Raw genomic sequence first — 24,166 nt, 5'->3', positions numbered from 1 at the left:
TCATGTCGGGGAAGTGGCGGATGTGCACTGACTATACTGACCTCAATAAAGCTTGCCCAAAACATCCCTACCCACTACCAAGTATAGACGCTCTAGTGGATGCATCTTCAGGATACAAGTACCTCTCCTTCATGGATGCTTAATCTCTGAAATCACTTAACGCACATATCAAGGCATCTAATGGTAATAAGAGAGGATTAATATTAGTAATATAAGACCAAAGAAACATGTTTTCAGTCATAGCACAAAATCAGGAAGGAAAATATAAAACCATGCAAATAGTATGGATAAGTGGGTAAAGAGTTGATAAAAATCACTCAATTGAGCATAAGATAAACCATGAAATAGTGGTTTATCAATGCTTATTCAGGATACAACCAAATCCTGATGTATCCACCCGACCAAGAAAAGACCTCGTTTTTAACTCCCAAAGCAAATTACTGCTACAACGTCATGCTGTTTGGACTCAAGAACGCAGAAGCTACCTACCAAAGATTGATGAATAAAGTCTTCCCAAAACACGTCGGGAAACTAATGGAGGTCTATGTCGACGATATGCTGGTAAAAACACAAAATGAGGAATCCTTGCTGACTGACCTCGCAAAAGCGTTCAACACCATCAGAAAGCATGGTTGATAAACCACTATTTTATGGTTTACCTTGTGCTAATTTGAGTGGCTTTTATCAAGTCTCTGCACACTTATTCATACAAATTGCATGATATTACAATTCCTTCCCAATTTTTACTCTATGGTTGAAAACTTACTTCCTAAGCCTTTAAGTTGTATATTTTTAATCTCCCTTTATACAATTCGATGCCGTGATCTGTGTGTTAAGTGTTTTCAGGCTTTATAGGGTAGAATGGCTTAGAGGATAGAGAGGAAGCTTACAAAAATAGAAGGAGCACAAGAATTAAAGGAGACAACCAACGAGGAGCGACGCGCACGCATGGCTCATGCATGCGCGTGAATTGGAGTTCGCACAGCAACGCGTGCGCGTGCCTGATGCGTACACGTGACAAGGAAAATTGCAAAACGACGCGCATGCATGACATGCGCGACCTGCAGAAATTGCAGAAAATGCTGGGGGCAATTTTGGGCCGAGTTTGGACCCATTTTCCAGCCCATAAACACAGACTAGAGCCAGGGAACGAGCAGAGAATCAAGACACATTCTCATTCGCATAGTTCTTAGGTTTTAGATTGGAATCCTAGAGAAAAATCACTCTTCCTCTAGGTTTTCTATACACTCATAGTTTTATAGTTTTATAGTTTATGCTTTTGCTTTGGATATTGAGAAGAGTCATTAGCTCCGTTGAAGTTGCTGTTATTCTAGTTTGTTTTCTTATTCCTTCACTCTTTTGATTACTCATTAATCCTGTTCAGATACGTATGTTGCATTTTAGGATTTATTAATGCAAAGAACTATTTTTACTTTTAATTAATTTTCAATTCTTATTTTATTTAAATTATCATGTCTTCTTCTTATATTTTTGTGAACGTTATATTCATGTCAATGGAGTAGACTCCCAACTTGACTTGGAGGTTGATTAAAAGTAGACCCCTAGAGTTGAAATGCTCAAGTGATTAGTTAAATTGGAAGTTGTTGGTTAATTCTCTAATTACGAACGCTAGTCCTTCCCAAGGAAGAGGACTAGGACTTGTGAATAAGAGTTAGCTCAATCACTTGACTTTCATTTATTTAGTAAAGGTTAACCAAATGAAAACAACAACCTCTTGATACTATACTTGAGAGAATTCCAACAAGGATAGAACTTCCAATTAATCATTCCCCCGGTCAAGGCTTTTTATTTGATTATATAAATCTCTTCTAATTCACATTGCTTTGATTTACAATTATTTATTTTTCCGTTCTCCAACTCTCAAAAATTCTCGAAAAACTCCTGATTAATAAAATAGCACCCTTTTGTCAACCCGTTAGGAGACGACCTGGGATTCCTACTCCCAATATTTTTATTCTAATTTTGTGACAACCCTTCTAAATTGATAAGCGGATTTTAGTTGGTTAAGAACTATACTTACAACGCTGTTCTTACTATAATTTCTTAATTGGCTGATTTCTGCGTGCATCAATTTTCGGTGCCGTTGCCGGGGAGTTGCAATAGTGTGCTAAATTATTAGTTGGTGTACATATTTTTAATTTTTGCATATTTTATTTTATTTTATTACCATGAGATGTTTTTTTCTTTCATTGAATGACGCGTTCGCTGCCTGATCAGAGCTTAGCCACGTTTGATCCTAAAATTGAAAGAACCATTTCATGTATTAGGCGAGCTCGGCATAGGTTAGCCTCTGAGGGTGGTGAAGTGGTTCTTACCAATTCACCAGTCTTATCTGAGGGCAAATATGAAGCGCCATCTGAGGAAGAAACAAGCTCTTTTTTACTGATACTATTGATTTACGTGCAGGTAATATGGCGGAGCCCAGAAGGATTACTCTCTAGGAAGCAGGAGCTCCAGACTTGACGCTACAACTATATCAAGCGCGTCACCCAAATCTGGCTGTGGATTTTGAACTGAAGACTGCGCTAATCAACTTAATGCCTAAGTTTCATGGCTTACCTGCTCACGAGCCTATCAAGCACTTTAGGGATTTTCAGACAGCCTGTTCTACTGTTAGGTGTCATGGTGTAGATGAGACTTCTATTCTGCTAACCGCCTTCCCATTTTCTCTCGAGAGAAAGGCGAGAGAGTGGTACTACACTCAATCTGAAGCAACTGTTACTAACTGGGATATGCTTAGGAGAGAATTCTTGGAAAAATACTTTCCAGCTATAGTTACAGATAGACTGAGGAAGGAGATTTCCTGCATTATCCAAGGCGAGTCAGAAACTCTCTATGAGTATTGGGAGCGCTTCAGGAATCTTCTGGACATATGCCCCCACCACATGATTGACAGGTTAGTGTTGATCAGCTACTTCACACAAGGCATGAAGCCTCAGGACAAGACTACATTGGATGGTACGAGTAATGGTTCTCCAAAAAAGTACAAGACCGCGGATGAAGCGTGGCAACTGATCAGCGACCTAGCTGAGTCCACTCGGAATACTAGACACAGGAAGAACCATCCCAAGGCTATTGCAGAGGTTTCCTCTAGCAGCGAGACTACTGCTCTCACACAAACTCTATGTGAGATGACCAACCTACTAAAGCAGATACATCTGAATCAACAACAACCTCAACCTCCCCCATCACAACAGAGTCAACAGTTGGTTCCTCAAAGAGTATGCGGAATATGTGCTGATTATACTCATTATACTTATGAGTGTCTACAACTCCAACAAGAAGACAAGACCTTGGCAGCTACTCATAATTTCTATGACTGCCCGAATCAAGCATACAATCAACAAGGCGGCAATTACAACCAAGTTGGAAACTACAATCAAGGTTGGCAAGACAACTCCAACCAAGGATGGAGAGACAATTCCAACCAGGGATGGAGGGACAACTACAACAGAGGAGGCAAAGACAACAATGGAAATCAGAGGTGGAACAACAACAACAACAACAACAACAACAGACAGCAACACCAGAACTAGCCTTACAGAGCACCTCACCAAAGGCAGTCCCAAGCGCCTCAGAACAACCAACAGCAGGCCCCTCAAATCACTTACCCCCTTCTTCTTCTAATGACGAGATGCTTCGCACTGTGACACAAGCACACCAAGACATTCAGAATACACTTACCTCTTCCATGAACGGTCTGAATGCTACTTTACAGGCTCTCGTCTCCCGGATGGATTCACTAATTGCCTCAAATAATCAACCTTCAAGCTTCGGTGCAATTCCTTCTTAACCTTTACCCAACCCCAAAGGTGGCATCAATGCCATCACTTTGAGGTCTGGAACCACACTGCAAGAGAGAAATCATGAGGAGCCAAGACCAAAGGAGAACATTCAAGTTGAAGATGTTGTTGAGGTAGAAGATGTTGAAGAGGAGGGTGAAGTACAAGACATGGCTGAAGAAGAAGTAGCTCAACCAGAGAATAGCGCAGCAGAGGAAGCTGAAGCTACTAGAGACGCCATCCCTATCCCCTTCCCACACTTTGCTAGGAAGTCCAAAAAGTAGATGGAGCTCAAGCCAAAGATGGTAGAAATCTTCAAAATGGTTGAGATAACCATTCCACTTTTTGATTCCATTAGCCAGGTACCTAAATATACAAAATTTTTAAAGGATTTATGCATGCATAAGAATATAATACAGGATTTAGAAACCATCCCCTTAGGTAGCTCAATATCTGCTTTAATGGGTGATATACTTGAAAAATGTAGTGATCCAGAACCATGTATGGTTACGTGTACCATTGGGAGTATAATATTTTCTGACTGCATGTGTGATTTAGGAGCTTGTGTTAGTATAATGCCATTGTTTGTATATGATGCTTTGAGGTTCCCTCTCTTAAAAAGGTCGATAGCTCGTTTTGTTTTAGCAGATAAAAGCATCATCACAGTGGTTGGGATAACTGAGGACGTGCTGGTGAGTATTAAGGGGCTCACATTTCCTATTGATTTCTATATTTTGGAGAATCCCCCTAATGACTCAGGAAGACCATCATCCATCCTGCTTGGAAGACCATTCCTGAAGACTTCAAAGTTCAAGTTGGATGCATTCTCAGGAACTTATTCCTTTGAGATAGATGGAAGAGTAGTGAGCTTCAATTTGGATGAAGCTATGAAGCACCCTCCAAAATATTATTCCATCTTCCAGTGTGATATCATTGATGAGACTGTTGCTGCAGTTAACCAAGAAGAAGTAGCAGAAATGTACATAGAGCAAGATACAAGTGTGGGGAAACCCCCTGAACACAATGAAGACACTTTGCCATTATCACTAGCTCCAGATGATCAAGTACCTAACCATGAGAAGAAAATGGAGTTGAAGCCCCTTCCACCCCATCTCAAGTATGCTTACCTTGAGGACAATCAGAAGCTCCCAATTATCATTGCAAGGGAACTCACTTCCCAATAGGAGGAGCAGTTGCTTAATGTGCTGAGAAGACACAAGAAAGCAATTGAGTGGAGCTCGGCGGATATAGTACGCATCAGCCCTCAAGTTTGTGAGCACAGGATATTTCTAAAAAAGGGAGCAAGGCCTGTCCGTCAACCTCAAAGGAGAATGAATCCCACCATCTTAGAAGTTGTCAAGAAGGAAGTGACCAGACTGCTTGAAGCTGATATTATCTACCCCATCTCAGATAGTGAATGGGTCAGCCCAGTACAAGTGGTGCCCAAGAAGTCTGGAGTCACAACAGTGAAGAATGAGCATGGAGAGCTCATAGCAACTAGAGCGCAGAATTCATGGAGAGTTTGCATTGATTACAGGCGCCTTAACCATGCTACTCGCAAGGATCATTACCCCTTGCCATTTATTGATCAGATGCTTGATCGCCTGTCAGGTAAATCACATTACTACTTTTTAGATGGTTATACAGGCTATTTTCAAATTCACATAGCTCCTGAGGATCAGGAGAAGACTACTTTTACATGTCCCTTTGGAACGTATGCATACAAGAGGATGCATTTTGGCTTGTGTAATGCACCGGCTACTTTCCAAAGGTGCATGATGAGTATTTTCTTAGACCTTATTGAGAGCTGTATGAAAGTTTTCAGGGATGATTTTAGCATTTATGGTGATTTATTTAATCTTTGCTGGGACACATTATTTCTAATACTGGTATTTCTGTAGATCCAGCAAAGGTAGATGTAATTTCTAGTTTGCCTTACCCCTCCTACGTGAGGGAAGTCCGTTCGTTCCTTAGCCATGCAAGTTTCTACAGGAGATTCATCAAGGACTTCAGTAAGGTAGCATTGCCTTTATCCAGACTGCTGCAGAAGGATGTTGAGTTCGAGCTGAGTGAAGACTGCATGAATGCGTTTCATAAGCTGAAGATCGCCTTGACTCAAGCTCCAATTGTGAGAGGACCAGACTAGAGCCAGCCTTTTGAGATTATGTGTGATGCCTCCAACCATGCAGTGGGAGCAACGCTGGCTCAGCGCGAAGGTAAGGATCCTTTCGTAATTGCTTATGCTTCCAAGACCTTAGACGCTATTCAGTCTAATTACACTACCACTGAAAAAGAGCTTCTGGCTATTATTTTTGCTCTAGATAAATTCCGAGCCTACTTACTTGGTACTAAGGTGGTAGTGTACATAGACCATGCAGCTCTAAAATATTTATTAGCTAAAAAAGAGTCCAAACCAAGGTTAATACGTTGGATACTGTTGCTGCAAGAATTTGATTTAGAAATTAATGATAGGAGTTGTTCCCAGAATTTAGTGGCAGACCACTTGAGTTGCCTTGAGCACATCAAAGATGACTCCACTCCTATCAATAATGCTTTTTCATTTGATAGCTGGCACGCAGTATCTGAAGTAGTTCCTTGGTATGCACCTGTAGCTAATTATCTAGTTAGCCATACTTTCCCTCCTAATTTTACTAAGCATCAAAGAGACAAGCTGAAAAGTGAGTCCAAATATTATATATGGGATGACCCATATTTATGGAGGTATGGTGCTGACCAGATAATTAGACGGTGTGTGCCTCAATCAGAATTCCAGTCCATTTTAGAGGCCTGCCACTCTTCCGAGAGTGGAGGACATTTTGGCCCTCAAAGAACAGCTAGAAAAATTTTAGACTGTGAATTCTAGTGGCCAACTCTTTTTAAAGATGCTACTGCCTTCTGTAAATCTTGTTCCCATTCCAAAGGTTTGGTAATATATCCAAGAGGGATGAGATGCCCCAACAGCTTATGCTTTTCTGTGAAATTTTTTATGTTTGGGGCATTGACTTCACGGGTCCATTCCCAAACTATGGTGGTTTCTTATATATACTGTTAGCTGTGGATTATGTTTCTAAATGGGTGGAAGCAATTCCTAACCGCACTGATGATGCTAACACTGTTGTCTCTTTTGTTAGAAATCATATTATCTGTCGCTTTGGATCACCACGAGCAATCGTGAGTGATCAAGGCACTCACTTTTGTAATAGGAGATTATTCACAAAGTGGCAACAGCTTACCATCCCCAGACCAATGGGCAAGTAGAGGTGTCTAACAGAGAAATAAAGAACATTCTGGAGAAGATAGTAAAGCCTCATAAGAAGGATTGGAGCACCAGACTTGTTGATGCGCTCTGGGCGTATCGGACAGCGTACAAGACACCTATTGGGATGAGTCCCTTCCGCTTAGTGTACGGAAAGGCTTGTCACCTCCCAGTGGAGGTGAAACACAAGGCTTTCTGGGCTGTGAGGGAATGCAACATGGGATTTGAGAAAGCTGGTGCTGAAAGGAAGCTGCAACTAGCAGAACTAGAGACCCTTCGACTCGAAGCTTATGACAACTCCAGATTATACAAAGAGAAGGTGAAGGCTGTGCATGACAAGCATATCAAGAGAAGAGAGTTCAGAGCTGGAGATCTGGTTTTCCTTTACAACTTCAGGCTGAGACTCATGCCAGGAAAGCTGAGATCCAGATAGGAAGGCCCCTATAGAGTAGAGAAGGAAGAGCCATACGGAGTCTTCCATCTGAGTCATCCTTCAATTTCCAAATTCATCAAGGTCAATGGACATCGCTTAAAGCTGTATCATGGTGAGAAAATGAAGGACAATAAAGAGCAAGAGGTCTTCCACTTGGAAGATCCGCCAACAGAACCAAATTGAGCTTATGGACCGTCCAACTTAAGGACGTAAAAGCAAAGTACTACGTGAGAGACAACCCACCATGGTAGGATCGTTTCTTCTCATTCTTAGTTTATTTTACTTTAATTTTCCTAGTAATCATTCATAATTTCTGCATCTTCATCTGCATGCTGCCTTTTGCATTCTGCATAAAAGAAAAGCACACGACGCCCGAGCGTCGCTGACGCGTACGAGTCACATGTGTATGTGTGAAAAATTACAAATTGAACAAAGAGTTGGGCAGGAGTGGTGCTGGTGACGTGCCTGGCGCACAAGCAAGTCCACGCGTATGCGTCGCTTGCGTTTTCACCAGTCCACGCGTACGCGTGACCCTTCAAATCAGCGTAAATGGGTGTATGGCCAGAGAGTTATGATGGAGTGGGGCTGGAACTGTGCTGGGAGCACAAGCTCCACCACGCGTACCCGTCCTTGACGCGTCCGCGTCGTTTTCCCAATTATGGCCACCCACGCGTACGCGTCCCTGACGCCCACGCGTCTTATCCAATTTTAGCACATGTGCGTACAAGATAGAGAGTTGTGCGCGCGCGGGGCTGCCTTCGCGCCAATTGCACAACCCATGTCACGCGTACGCGACCCTGACGCGTACGCGTCACCTGAACATAGCGCGATCCACGCGTACGCGTGATGCACTCGTACGCGTCGCATGCGACGCACAACTCAAACACCTCAGCGCCTGATTTCAAATCATCCACCCCCCAATCCTAATTCTTTTCAATCTTAATTATTTCTTCCTTATTTCTTTCTTCTTCCTTATTCTTTCCTACTTTCTATTACTTTCTTCTTCCCTTCTTCATCTTCTTCATCCAGGTTCTTTTCTTCTTCCCCTTTTACTCTTTCATTATTACTTTAATTTATGTTTTCTTCTTTTTGTTATTTCTCTTTTAATTTCATTATCTATGGTTTCTTTTTCTTTCTTCTTCCATGCATTTTTATGTTGGTGTTAGAAATTTAAATTGGTGATTGTTTTCTTCTATACTCTGCTTGTGGATATATTATGGTGTGATTTGACAATTAACACTAATTTTGGGATTTCATGCATGTAGAATTTCATACTTTAACATATTTTTCATGCATACCAAGTGTTTGTGAAAAGTCTGTATGGCATTGTGAATTCTTAATTATTCTATTCTTCTACTCTACTGCCTGTTTTTCACAAAACCCTTGCAATCTTTTATTGATTCAATATAATTGTCAATACAAACGTGATTGTTAGTTTGTTACATTGGGTAATCAAATTAAGCTATTAATGCTTGATCTATGCTACTCATGCCTTTGCCGGCATGCTAATAAACATCTTGCATCTAATTGTCTTAATTTCTCATGCTATATTTCCATTGTCCTAATTACATGGAATCACGACCATGTGTTTACGACATTCTTCTTTACCTTGGCGTTGATTATCACTTGTATTTTCCTCCTCCCGGTTCTAGCCATTTGAGTCCATATCCCTTTCTTTTCTCCCTTTTTCAGGATGGCCACCAGGAAGGGTAAAGAGAAAGCCTCTAACAAGCCACCAGCGAGGAGGGGGACGAAAAGAGCACCAACTGCGGAACCATCCTCAACATCAATCAAACCGACAACAAAGCGGGTCAAGAGGATCATCAAGGTTGATGAAACCAAGAAAGTCTTTCCAACAAGGGACACTGCGCGGTTCACTAACCGCTACTGTGAGCAGATGTTCCCCATCCTGGCTGAGCAGAACTACAACAATGAGCACCTACTCATCCTCCCTACCCATATTGTTGATCTTGTAGAACCCCGCATTGAGCGCAGACAATGGAGATTCTTACAGAGGCAGCCACGGCAGGTCAACCTCTCATGGGTAGTTGAATTCTACTCCAATTTTCACATGCCAACCCTGTAGTCTGTCTATGTCCGTCAAAAGCAAGTCCCTATATCCGAAGGGGCCATTCAGCGAGCCTTAGATCTTTCCCCTGCTCCAACAGGATTGGACGTATACCAAGAAGCCACTGTCAAGCGCCAGACATACCAATTTAACTCGGGTGACGTCCTCAGAGTTATAGCACAGCCTGGCAGCAGATAGATCTATGGATACCATCGATGCCGACCTAAGGGCATATTGGCTTCAGCAATTACCTTGGAGGCTCGAGTGTGGGCACAAATTATGTCCCACTACGTCTTTCCGAGCACTCACGAGTCCTCCTTCACTGCAGACATGGCTGTTCTCATCTGGTGTATCCTTATAGACCAGCCTCTTAACTTACCAAGACACCATCGGCACGCCATGGGACACGTACAGATTGCGGGCAACCTCCCCTTTTCTGCCTTGGTTTCAGATCTAGTCTCGGCAGCCAGAGTCTCCTCAAGAGCTGGGGACACCAAGACCATAATTCTGCGAGATGATCAGTACGTCCCTAACGGAAAGTCCATCAGACCTCCAGCTGCCACTACCAGCCAGACTGTAGACCCGGCCGGAGATATTCCTTCTCCTTCCACATCACAAGCACCTTCAACAAATCAGCTGCTCCTCCAGATACTTCAGAGATTGGACCGACTTGACCGGCAGGCGAAGCGAATGGACCGCCGTAACAAGCGCCGATTTACATACCTCAAGGAGCTTATTGTTGGCAACCACCCACCTAAAGAAGAACTAGACACTCCGGACTCCACTTCACCTACCAGCACCGGGAGCCATGACAACCCCGACTGTGGAGATGCTGTTACCAGCTGCCCTTTGTTCCTAACTGAAGGCACCGAGGACGGTGCCTGATGGGTGGAAATTCGATTCCACACAATACTTACCGGCAAGTGTACCGGGTCGCATCAAGTAGTAAAACTCACTTAGAGTGAGGTTGGTCCCACAGGGATTGATAGATCAAGCAACTTTAGTGGGTGATTAATCTAGTCAAGCTAATATTGGTAAATTGGATGAAATTAAAGCAACAGAACACAAATTGCAGGAATTGTAAAATGTAGAAGGTAAATGGCAGAAGCTTAGAGAACAAGGAATATAAATTTACAGAATTTTAAATGACAAGAAATGTAAATTGCATCAAATGTAAAGGGGGGCTGGGTGCTGGAAATTTAAAGAAAGCAATAGATCCGAGGCATGAAAAGTAAATTCAGATTGCAGCAAGCTCAAAGTTAAAGTTGCAGAATGTAAATGAGCAGAAAAGTAAATCAAGCTTGAAGGGAAACGAAAATGTGAAAGTGCAGAAGAACAGAATTCGCAGGAAGGTTTAAATTGCATAAACTAAATTGGGAGCAATGTAAACAGAGAAGTAAAATTGCAGAGAAGGAAATTGGAGCTGAGGATTGTAGCAATTGAAATTTTGCATAAATTGGATTCAAGATTGAAAAATAGAAAGTGCAGAAAAATTAAAAGTGTTACAAAGAGGGCTTTCTATTATACCCTACTCCTATTGCCCTCTAGCAGAGCCAGCCTTCATAATGAAATGGAATTGATGCCCTTATATAGGCTTTACAAAATGAAAAAATGAAATTAAAATTGAAAACAAATTATAAATTAAATGAAATTTCTATTCTAACTATCTCTTGTGCCTTTGAGTGATGATAATTCTCTTTGCTTGCTTTGGATTTGAGGAAAAGTGGATCCGGATGGCTTGGTTCAAGTAAGCCAGGGTGTGTTGGAACCTTCCAGTGGAGCGCTCTGTTTGGTATAGTGAACGCTACATTCACTCTTGGTTTGGTGAGCCTTGGTGCCAATTCTCCTTGCCTAGCTCCTTGTCCATAGCGTTCACTAAGTGAGCATTCCGCTCACTCTTTGAGCGCTACATGATGCTTGCTTCCTTAGGTGAGTGCGTGAGCTTTGCTTTCCTTGGCTAGCTCTCCATGAAAGGCACGAAAAAGTGAAAGAAAGGGAGCGCTACGCTTGAATTTTTGAGTGCTCCTTCCTTGGCTTTTGCTTGGTGCGTCTTGGTGTGCATGCTGTGCTTGGCTTGGAGGCACGAAAAAGGTAGCAAGAGGGAGCGCTACGCTTGAAGTTTTGAGCGCTACTCCTCCTTGTCATTGATGCGCCCAGCCTTGCTTGGTTCCCCTCTTCGAGCCTTGGTGTGTGCCTCCCGAAAATGCTTGCTTGGTTTTTTGGGCCTTAAAGATGCCTATCACTTGTGCTTAAATTTCATGCCAAATATAGATTGCTATATATCGTTGGAAAGCTCTGAATGTCAGTGACGTCGGGATTTTTGCCAATAAAGAAGTTCATAAAAACAGTCGCATTGTAGATATAGTCTCTAAACCGACAGAAATCCCTTCGTACAAACGTTTTGGTTATCACAAGTAACAAACCCCTTTGAAATTGATAACCGAGTATTCAAACCTCGGGTCGTCTTCTCAAGGAATTGCAGAGAGGTATGTTCTTATTATTGGTTATGAGCTTGTAAATTGGGGTTTAGGAAGTAAGGTGGGAATATGTTATATGACAAATAAAATAAAATAGTAATAATAAAATAGACTCTTGGCAAGGTATGAGAAATTGGAAGTCCAGATTTAGTTATCCTTATCAACAATAATGAAAGTTGAATCTTAATTTCACTTAGTTAACCTTTGCTATAACAAGGGAAGGTCAAACGACTAATTAATTAGGTCTTTGAATCCTAGTTAATTCCTAAGAAAAGATTGGGATTATTGAAGATCAATTTAATTGGCAAGATAACAATTAACAATTATGCTATTGAGTTGGATAACTCCTGAGTTACTGATTTCTTAAGCAAAACCAAAAGGAAAAGAGTAAATCTATTGGAATAAAAATGTCTTCAGATGGGAAGCAGTAATCATGTAAATAAAAGAAAGTAGTCATGAATTGAAATACCTGAAATAACATTAATTAAGAAAATTATATGTAACATGGAAGAGTTCATAAATTATATAAAAATAAAGAACCTGGGATTGAGAGTCACTCCTAAAACTAAGAGAAGTCCTAAATCCTAAGAGAGAGAGGAGAGAACCTCTCTCAAAACTAATCTAAATCATGAGAAGTGAATTATGAGAGCTTTCTTATGAATGGATGCATTCTCCCACTTTATAGCCTCTAATCTGTGTTTTCTGGGCCGCAAACTGGGTCGAAAACAGCCCAGAATTCGCTGGTTTCGAATTCAATCACGCTGGATTTCCGTCACTGCGATGCGGCCGCATGGATCACGCAGTCACGTCACCTAGCGTCCGGGGAACTATAGCATATTATATATCAAATCGAAGCCCCGGACGTTAGCTTTCCAATGCAACTGAAACCGCGTCGTTTAGACCTCTGTAGCTAAAGTTATAGCCGTTTGAGTGCGAAGAGGTCAGGCTAGACAGCTTAGCAGTTTCTCCAACTTCTTGTATTTCTTCTACTTTAGCATGCTTCTTTTCCATTTTCTGAGCCATTCCTGCCCTGTAATCTCTGAAATCACTTAACACACATATCAAGGCATCTAATGGTGACAATAGAGGATTTAATATTAGCAATTATAAGTCCAAAGAAGCATGTTTTCAATCAAAGCACATAATTAGGAAGGTAAATGTGAAACCATGCAAATAGTATGAATAAGTGGGTAAAGAGTTGATAAAAACCACTCAATTGAGCACAAGATAAACCATGAAATAGTGGTTTATCAACATCCCCACACTTAAACAATAGCATGTCCTCATGCTAAGCTCAAGAGAAACTATAAAGGTGAAGAGGGATGATAGAATGTATGAAATGCAATCCTATCTATATGAATGCAACTAAATGTGAAATGATTCTACCTACTTGTTTAAAAAGTAAATAAGCTCTTCAAGACAAACATAAATCAGATTTCACTAATTCAAATTATACAGTAAAAGACAAGTAGTAAACTTGTAAGAAGATAGCTTATGAAAGCAGGGAACAAAGAATTAAGCACTGAACTCTCACTGGTAGTGTATATCACTCTAATCTCTCAAGTGTATAGGGTTTTTCACTCTACTCTTCTCTAGTCATGCTTTTTAAACCTTGTTCTTCATCTAACCAATCAACAAATATTTAATGTACCGATGCAAACATCATGAGGTCTTTTCAAGGTTGTAATGGGGCTGAGGTAAAGGTAAGGATATATGTATGACCAAGTGATCTATAATATGAATCTTTAATTAACCTAAGCTCTCACCTAATATACATATGCTCTATATAACTTTAAAATCATACCTAGCTACCCATAATTCTCACTTTTGTATAATTCCCATACTCATGTACCAAATTCTCTTTAATTTTTATCACATGTGCATTGATTTTTCATTAACTTAACATTGGGGTAATTTTGTCCCCTTATTTATTTGCTTATTTATTGAATTTTTTTTTTGAATCATAAAAGCAAACATAACTTATCAATGTACATGGATTTTCCATTATTTTTCTATTTTGATTTTTCATGAGTAGGTTCCCAAATTCTCAATATTCAAATAAATTAGAAACATGATACATTCCCTTATTAACCCATGTTCCCACAGTTTCTCCACACTTAATTAACACACTATCTTAAGCTAACCAAAGATTCAATTGGGATAATTAATTTGTTTTCCGCTTAAGGCTAGTGATGTGGTAAGATATAGAACAAATGGGGATTAAAAGGCTCAAAGTGGCTGACAATGGTGATTTAAAGGGTAGGCTTATTTGGGATAAGTGAGCTAAAATCAAACAATGGCCTCAATCATATGCAAGCATGTAAATACACTAAATAATGGACATATAGATTGGAACAAAATATAGATTACAATCATAGAGAAGGGAACACACAGGAATAAAATATTTATGGTTAAATAATGTAACCATGTAAATAAGCTCAAAGTCTCACAGGTTGTGTGTTCTTTGACTCAAAAACCATGTTCCAAATACAACTTCAAATAAATTTAACACAAAATTTCATTTTAAATTAGTGAAATTTTTCAAAAATAGGTTCTTAAGAAGAATTTTATTACTTTAACCAAGTAGTAACTAAATGCACAAAATCAAATAAACATGCAATCAAATATGCAGATGCAACAATGAACAAATTAACATTGGTGTTGAAATAGGAAGTAACTAACCCATGGAGATCGGTATCGACCTCCCCACACTTAAAGATTGCACCGTCCTCGGTGCATGCTGAGATGTGCAGGTGGATGGGTTGCTCCAACTAACGCTTGTAGATGGAGGTGTCTTGGTTGGAGATCTCTTGGTTCCTTTCCTTGCTGGTGTCTTGTCAGTGACCTTCTCTTTTTCTTTCTTGGTACCCATGCCTAAGGAGGAAGAAAAAGGAAGAGTGTAAAATATAGAAAACTAAGACTGGAAGGGAGGAAATTCCAAGTGATAAGGAATGCCAAAGGAAAGATGATAGCCCAACTACATGGTAGCTACAACATGTAGAAAAGACAACAATAAAGATCAAAAGGGGCAATTCAAAATAATTAGATGCAAGAGGATAAAAACATGCAAATAATAGGCATGAGAAGCATAGCTCAAGCGTAAATGTGCCAAATTAAAGAGCATGTGTAATGATGACAATTGTGAATGATAATCTCAAATACATTGGGTGTGCAAGTTAAAAATAGGGATGAAAATAATGTAATCCAAATGTATATGAGAGCCATAAGTAAATATCAATTGTCCAATCTTTCCTCAGAATAGCCATATGCTCAAATAAATTAAGGCACTTTATCCAAATAAAACTCCAACACCAACATAAAAATGCATAAAAAAATTTGAAAAAGAAAAAGGAAAGAACAAATAAATGCATTAAATTAAAGGGATAGAAGAGTAGAGGGGAAGAAGAAGAGAAAGAAAGAAGAAAGAAGGAAAGATAGAAGAAATAAGGATTAGAAAAGAAAAGATAAGATAGTTGGCACTAATCTGGATAGGTTGTGCGACGCTGGTGACGCGGTCGCGTGGTGCGCAATAAGGTCAGGTGACGCGGACGCGTGGGGCACGCGATCGCGTGACTCGATTTGTGCTAGTGGCGCGAGTGCAGCCTCTCGGTCGCACAACTCTCTGTTCAAAACTTAGTATTGCCAAAATCCAAGGTGACGCGGTCGCGTGGTCGACGCGATCGCGCGGGTGGCCTTTTTCTTAAAATGACGCGGCCGCGTGGGGCACGCGGTCGCGTGGTAGGGCTTGGGCTTCCAGCACGAGTCCAGCCCAATTCCAGCTCAACTTTCGGCCATACACCTTGTCACGTCGAGATCCAGGGCCACGCGGTCGCGTGGGTGACGCGGACGCGTGGGGAAGCCATTTTGTAAATGACGCGGCCGCATCAGCGACGCAGTCGCGTGGGACAATTTGTGCCCTTGGCACGCCTCCAGCCCTGCTCCTGCGTAACTCTCTGTTCAATGTCTTTTCCTCCTAACGCACTGGTGATGCGGACGCGTCAGCAACGCTGCCGCGTCACGTGCGTGCTTTTTGTTTTTTCATAATCTGAAAAAAATGCAGAATGCAGTGTTAATATGAATGTGATGCAAAGCTCCAGGTTCAATATAATAAAATAAAATAAAATTTGAAAACAAATAAAACTAAATAAAAATGAAAAAGGAACGATCATACCATGGTGGGTTGTCTCCCACCTAGCACTTTTAGTTAGAGTCCTTAAGTTGGACATTTGATGAGCTTCCTGTTATGGTGGCTTATGCTTCTATTCATCCAGGAATCTCCACCAATGTTTGTATCTCCAGTAACCTCCGGGGTCCCAAACTAGGCACAGAAAGCCTTCAAGTAAGTTAAAGCAAGTGACCAGGCCCCAAGAGTGGTGATTGATAGAATGGATTCCGGGGTCCCAGACCTTGCTTTTGCACCCATCCTTGTTGGGATCTGTATTTTTCCAACTGGGTGATAAGTAATTTGAATTCTCACTGTAGCTACCAAACAGCTTCCTAAACCCATTCAGTTGAGCTTGACACCAACCTTTGCATTTAAACTTAAAGCTTCCAACCATGATGAACCTTGCAGGACAATTCTTACCACTGACGTCGGGATTTTTGCCAGTAAAGAAGTTCATAAAAATAGTCGCGTTGTAGATATAGTCTCTAAACTGACAGAAATCCTTTCGTACAAACATTTTGGTTGTCACAAGTAACAAACCCTTTTGAAATTGATAACCGAGTATTCAAACCTCGGGTCGTCTTCTCAAGGAATTGTAGAGAGGTATGTTCTTATTATTGGTTATGAGCTTGTAAATTGGGGTTTAGGAAGTAAGGTGGGAATATGTTATATGACAAATAAAATAAAATAGTAATAATAAAATAGACTCTTGGCAAGGTATGAGAAATTAGAAGTCCAGATTTAGTTATCCTTATCAACAATAATGAAAGTTGAATCTTAATTTCACTTAGTTAACCTTTGCTATAACAAGGGAAGGTCAAGCGACTAATTAGTCAGATCATTGAATCCTAGTTAATTCCTAAGAAAAGATTGGGATTATTGAAGATCAATTCAATTGGCAAGATAACAATTAACAATTATGCTATTGAGTTGGATAACTCCTGAGTTACTGATTTCTTAAGCAAAACCAAAAGGAAAAGAGTAAATCTACTGGAATAAAAATGTCTTCAGATGGGAAGCAGTAATCATGTAAATAAAAGAAAGCAGTCATGAATTGAAATACCTCAAATAACATTAATTAAGAAAATTATATGTAATATGGAAGAGTTCATAAATTATATAAAAATAAAGAACCTGGGATTGAGAGTCACTCCTAAAACTAAGAGAAGTCCTAAATCCTAAGAGAGAGAGGAGAATTATATGTAACATTATATGTAACATTATATGCATTCCCCACTTTATAGCCTCTAATCTGTGTTTTCTGGGCTGCAAACTGGGTCGAAAACAGCCTAGAATTCGCTGGTTTCGAATTCAATCACGCTGGATTTCCGTCACTGCGATGCGACCGCATGGATCACGCAGTCGCGTCTCCTAGAGTCAGGGGAACCATAGCATATTATATATCAAATCGAAGCCCCGAATGTTAGCTTTCCAACGCAACTAGAACCGCGTCATTTGGAACTCTGTAGCTAAAGTTAGAGCCGTTTGAGTGCGAAGTGTTCAGGCTGGACAACTTAGCAGTTTCTCCAACTTCTTGTATTCCTTCCACTTTAGCATGCTTCTTTTCCATCCTCTGAGCCATTCCTGCCCTGTAATCTCTGAAATCACTTAACACACATATCAAGGGATCTAATGGTGATAAGAGAGGATTTAATATTAGCAATTATAAGTCCAAAGAAGCATGTTTTTAATCAAAGCACATAATTGGGAAGGTAAATGTGAAACCATGCAAATAGTATGAATAAGTGGGTAAAGAGTGGATAAAAACCACTCAATTGAGCACAAGATAAACCATGAAATAGTGGTTTATCAGTCAGCTTTCCAACGCAACTAGAAGCGCATTGGTGCACGAAATTGTGATCGCAACGGCGCCAAAAACTTGGTACGCACAATTGTAATCTCAACTCCTTTTCACAACTCCACACAACTAACCACAAGTGCACTGGGTCGTCCAAGTAATAAACCTTACGTGAATAAGGGTCGATCCTACGGAGATTGTCAGCTTGAAGCAAGCTATGGTCATCTTGTAAATCTCAGTCAGGAAGATTCAAATTGTTATAAGGTTTTGATAATTAGAATATAAATAAAATATAAAATAACATAGAAATACTTATGTAATTCATTGGTGAGAATTTCAGATAAGCGTATGGAGATGCTTTACTCCTTCTGAATCTCTGCTTTCCTACTGCTTTCATTCAATCATTCATACTCCTTTCCATGGCAAGCTTTATGTTGGGGGATCACCGTTGTCAATGGCTACCGTCCGTCCTCTCAGTGAAAATGGTCCAAGTGCACTGTCACCGCATGGCTAATCATCTGTCAGTTCTCGATCATGTTGGAATAGGATACATTGATCCTTTTGCATCTGTCACTACGCCCAACACTCACGAGTTTGAAGCTCGTCACAGTCATCCCATCCCAGATCCTACTCGGAATACCACAGACAAGGTTTAGACTTTTCGGATCTCAAGAATGCTGCCAATTGATTCTAGCTTATACCACGAAGACTCCGATCTTTCGGAATGGAGGCTAAGAGATACACGCTCAAGCTATTGGAGAAAGAACGGAAGTGGTTGTCAGGCACGCGTTCATAGGTGAGACTGATGATGAGTGTCACGGATCATCACATTCATCAGGTTGAAGTGCGAGTGAATATCTTGGAATAAGAATAGGCTTGAATTGAATAGAAAAACAATAGTACTTCGCATTAATTCATGAGGAACAGCAGAGCTCCACACCTTAATCTATGAGGTGTAGAAACTCCACCATTGAAAATACATAAGTGATAATGGTCCAGGCATGGCCGTGTGGCCAGCCCCCTAAACATGATCAATGATCAAAAGATACAAAGATAGTCTCAAAAATGATCAAAAGATGTGAAATAAATCACTAAAAGTAGTTTTTATACTAAACTAGTAGCTGGGGTTAGAAAAAATAAGTAAATGATGCAGAAATCCACTTTCTGGGTCCACTTGGTGTGTGCTTGGGATGAGCATTGAGCTTTACACGTGTAGAGACTTCTCTTGGAGTTAAACGCCAGGTTGCAGCCTGTTTCTGGCGTTTAACTTCAGAATAGGGCAGGAAGTTAGCGTTTGAACGCCAGTTTGCGTCGTCAAAACTCGGGAAAAGTATGGACTATTATATATTTCTGGAAAGCCCTGAATGTCTACTTTCCAACGCAATTGAGAGCGCGCCAATTAGATTTCTTTAGCTCCAAGAAATCCACTTCGAGTGCAGGGAGGTCAGAATCCAACAGCATCTGCAGTCCTTTTTCAGCCTCTGAATCAGATTTTTGCTCAGGTCCCTCAATTTCAGCCAGAAAATACCTGAAATCACAAAAAAATACACAAACTCATAGTAAAGTCCAGAAATGTGAATTTCGGATAAAAACTAATAAAAACATAGTATAAACTAATTAAATTATACTAAAAATTACCTAAAAATAATGCCAAAAAGCGTATAAATTATCCGCTCATCACAACACCAAACTTAAATTGTTGCTTGTCCCCAAGCAACTGAAAATCAAATAGGATAAAAAGAAGAGAATATACTATAAATTCCAAAATATCAATGAAACTTAGCTCTAATTAGATGGGCGGGACTAGTAGCTTTTTGCCTCTGAACAGTTTTGGCATCTCACTTTATCCTTTGAAGTTCAGAATGATTGGCATCTATAGAAACTCAGAATTTAGATAGTGTTATTGATTCTACTAGTTCAGTATGCTGATACTTGAACACAACTACTTTATGAGCCTTGGCCGTGGCCCTAAGTACTTTGTTTTCCAGTATTACCACCGGATACATAAATGCCACAGACACATAACTGGGTGAACCTTTTCAGATTGTGACTCAGCTTTGCTAGAGTCCCCAATTAGAGGTGTCCAAGGTTCTTAAGCACACTCTTTTTGCTTTGGATCATGACTTTAACCGCTCAGTCTCAAGCTTTTCACTTGACACCTTCACGCCACAAGCACATGGTTAGGGACAGCTTGGTTTAGCCGCTTAAGCCAGGATTTTATTCCTTTGGGACTCCTATCCATTAATGCTGAAAGCCTTGGATCCTTTTTACCCTTGCCTTTTAGTTTAAATGGTTACTGGCTTTTTGCTCTTGCCTTTTGGTTTAAAGAGCTCTTGGCTTTTTCTGCTTGCTTTTTCTTTGTCTTTCTTTTTTTCTTTTATTTTCACCATTTTTTTTCGCAAGCTTTTGCTTTTTCACTGCTTTTTCTTGCTTCAAGAATCAATTTTATGATTTTTTAGATTATCAATTAACATTTCTCCTTTTTCATCATTCTTTCAAGAGCCAACAATTTTAACATTCATAAACAACAAATTCAAAAGATATATGCACTGTTCAATCATTCATTCAGAAAACAAAAAGTATTGTCACCACATCAAAATAATTAAACTAATTTCAAGGATGAATTTGAAATCATGTACTTCTTGTTATTTTGTGATTAAAAACATTTTTCATTTAAGAGAGGTGAGGGATTCATAGGACATTCATAGCTTTAAGACATAGACACTTAGACACTAGTGATCATGTAGTAAAGACACAAACAAAAATAAAACATCAAGTTCAAAATCGAAAATAGAAAAATAAATAGATAAGGAGATTAAGGAACGGGTCCACCTTAGTGAGGGTGGCATCTTCCTCCACTTGAAGAACCAATGGTGCTCTTGAGCTCCTCTATATCTCTTCCTTACCTTTGTTGCTCCTCCCTCATAGCTCTTTGATCTTCTCTAATTTCATGGAGGAGGATGGAATGCTCTTGGTGCTCCACCCTTAGTTGTCCCATGTTGGAACTTAATTCTCCTAGGGAGGTGTTAATTTGCTCCCAATAGTTTTGTGGAGGAAAGTGCATCCCTTGAGGCATCTCAGGGATTTTATGATGAGGAATTTCCTTATGCTCTTTTTGAGGTCTATGAGTGGGCTCTCTTGTTTGCTCCATCCTCTTTTTAGTGATGGGCTTGTCCTCTTCAATGAGGATGTCTCCCTCTATGACAATTCCAGCCAAATTTCAGAGGTGACAAATGAGGTGAGGAAAGGCTAACCTTGCCAAAGTGGAGGACTTGTCAGTCACCTTGTAGAGTTCTTGAGGTATAATCTCATGAACTTCCACCTCCTCCCCAATCATGATACTATGGATCATGATGGCCCAATCCACAGTTACTTCGGATCGGTTGCTAGTAGGAATGATAGAGCGTTGGATGAACTCCAACAATCCTCTAGCCACAGGCTTAAGGTCATGCTTTCTTAATTGAACCGGCTTGCCTCTTGAGTCAATTTTCCATTGAGCTCCTTCCTCATATATGTCCATGAAGACTTGGTCCAACCTTTGATCAAAGTTGACCCTTCTAGTGTAGGGGCATGCGTTTTCTTGCATTATTGGCAAGTTGAACGCCAACCTTACATTTTCTGGACTGAAATCTAAGTATTTCCCCCGAACCATTGTAAGCCAATTCTTTGGATTTAGGTTCATACATTGATAATGGTTTTTAGTGATCCATGCGTTTGCATAGAACTCTTGAACTATTAAGATTCCGACTTGTTGAATAGGATTGGAGAGAACTTTCCATCCTCTTCTTCTAATCTCGTGTCGGATCTCCGGATACTCACTCCTTTTGAGCTTGAAAGGGACCTCAGGGATCACCTTCTTCTTGGCCACAACTTCATAGAAGTGGTCTTGATGGACCTTTGAGATGAATCTTTCCATCTTCCATGACTCAGAGGTGGAAGCAATTGCCTTCCCTTTCCTCTTTCTTGAGGTATCTCTAGCCTTAGGTGCCATTAATGGTTATGGAAAAACAAAAAGCAATGCTTTTACCACACCAAACATAAAAGGTTTGCTCGTCCTCGAGCAAAAGAAGAAAGAATGAAGGAGATGAAGAAGAAAATGGAGGAGATAGAGGGAGAGGGTGAATTTGGCCAAGGGGGTATAAGGTGTTTGTGATATGTGAAATTGAAGAAGGGATGAGGGGTATATATAAGAGTGGGGGGAGTTAGGTTTCGTGTATTAGGGTTGGGTTTGGGAGGGAAAGGATTTTGAATTTGGAGGTAGGTAGGGCTTTTGGGGAAGAGTGGATGGATGTGATTGGTGAAGGGTATTTGGGGAAGAGTGTTATGAAAAGGTGTGAGGAAGAGAGAGAGTGAGTTGAGGTAGGTGGGGATCCTGTGGATCCACAGATCATGAGGGGCCAAGGACTTACCATCCCTGCTCCATTTAGGCATGTAAACACCCTTAGAGTGCAATCCTGGCATTTAACGCTAGACTGCTGCTTGTTTCTGGCGTTAAACACCAACTTTTCTCCCTTTATTGGCGTTTAACGCCAAGTTGGTGCTTGTTTCTGGCGTTAAATGCCAGACTGTAGGTTGTTTCTGGCGTTTAATGCCAGCTTGATGCTTTTTTCTGGCGTTAAACGCCAGTCTGATGCTTCTTACTGGCGTTTAAACGCCAGTAAGCTCTTCCTCCAGGATGAAAATATGTTTTTAAGGCTGTTTTTCATTTTGTTTTTGATTTTTCAGTAGTTTTTGTGACTTCAATGATCAATAACCTAAAAAAAACATAAAATAACAATGGAAAATAAATAGATATAATTAAATAACATTGGGTTGCCTCCCAATAAGCACTTCTTTAATGTCAATAGCTTGACAATATTCACAACCTGAGTAACAATTTCGCATACCAAGTTTTTGGCGCCGTTGCCGGGGATTGTTCGAGTTTGGACAACTGACGGGTCATCTTGTTGCTCAGATTAGGTAATTTTCTTTTTGTTTTCTTTTCAAAAATTTTTCAAAAATCTTTCAAAATTTTCTCCTTTGTTTTCGAAAAATTTTTAAAATAAAAATGTTTTCAAAAATTTTATAATTTTATTCAAAATTTTTAAGAATGAATTCTAGTGTTTCATGAAGCATGTGAAGCTTGGCTGGCTGTAAAGCCATGTCTAAATTCATCTGGACTAAGGGCTCCAATTTGTTATCAAGAGCAAGCTAGTTGGTGCTAATCCACCTACTGCTGTTCATGATCTACCTGTTACATGCTAAAGCTTGGCTGGCTATTAAGCCATGCCTGACCCTTTGATTGGAGCTTTAGACTAAGAAGCATAAGATTCCTGGAATTCATATTAAAAATTTTGGAATCCTTATTTTTCTTTTTCAAAATGATTTTCGAAAAAAAAAATTAAAGAAAATACAAAAAAAAATCATAAAATCATAAAAAACAAAAATATTTTTTGTGTTTCTTGTTTGAGTCTTGAGTCATGTTATAAGTTTGGTGTCAATTGCATATTCATCTTGCATTTTTCGAAAATTTCATGCATTCATAGTGTTCTTCATGATCTTCAAGTTGTTCTTGGTAAGTCTTCTTGTTTGAACTTTGCATTTGCATGTTTTGTCTCTTTTCTTGTTTTTCATATGCATTCTTGAATTCTTAGTGTCTAAGCATTAAAGATTTCTAAGTTTGGTGTCTTGCATGTTTTCTTTGCATTAAAAATTTTCAAAAATGTGTTCTTGATCTTCATCATGATCTTCATAGTGTTCTTGGTAATTTTCATGCATTGCATCATTTTTCTTGTTTTTCTCTCTCATCACAAAAATTCAAAAATAAAAAAAAAATATCTTTCCCTCTTTTCTCTCTTAAAATTTCGAAAATTAGATTTGACTTTTTCAAAAATTTTTAAAATCTAGTTGTTTTTATGAGTCAAATCAAATTTTCAATTAAAAAAAATCTTATCTTTTTCAAAATCTTTTTCAAAAATCAAATCTTTTTTTTTTCAAATTTTTTTAGTTATTTTTGAAAATTTCAAAAATATTTTTCTTAATTTTACATCATATTTTCGAAAATAACATCATCAATTAATGTTTTGATTCAAAAATTTCAAGTTTGTTACTTACTTGTTAAGAAAGATTCAAACTTTGAGTGCTAGAATCATATCTTGTGATTTCTTGTGAATCAAGTCATTAATTG

This window comes from Arachis ipaensis, chromosome B08 (genome assembly GCF_000816755.2).
Source record: "Arachis ipaensis cultivar K30076 chromosome B08, Araip1.1, whole genome shotgun sequence".
Classification (NCBI taxonomy): Eukaryota; Viridiplantae; Streptophyta; class Magnoliopsida; order Fabales; family Fabaceae; genus Arachis; species Arachis ipaensis.
This window is presented reverse-complemented; position numbering follows the sequence as displayed.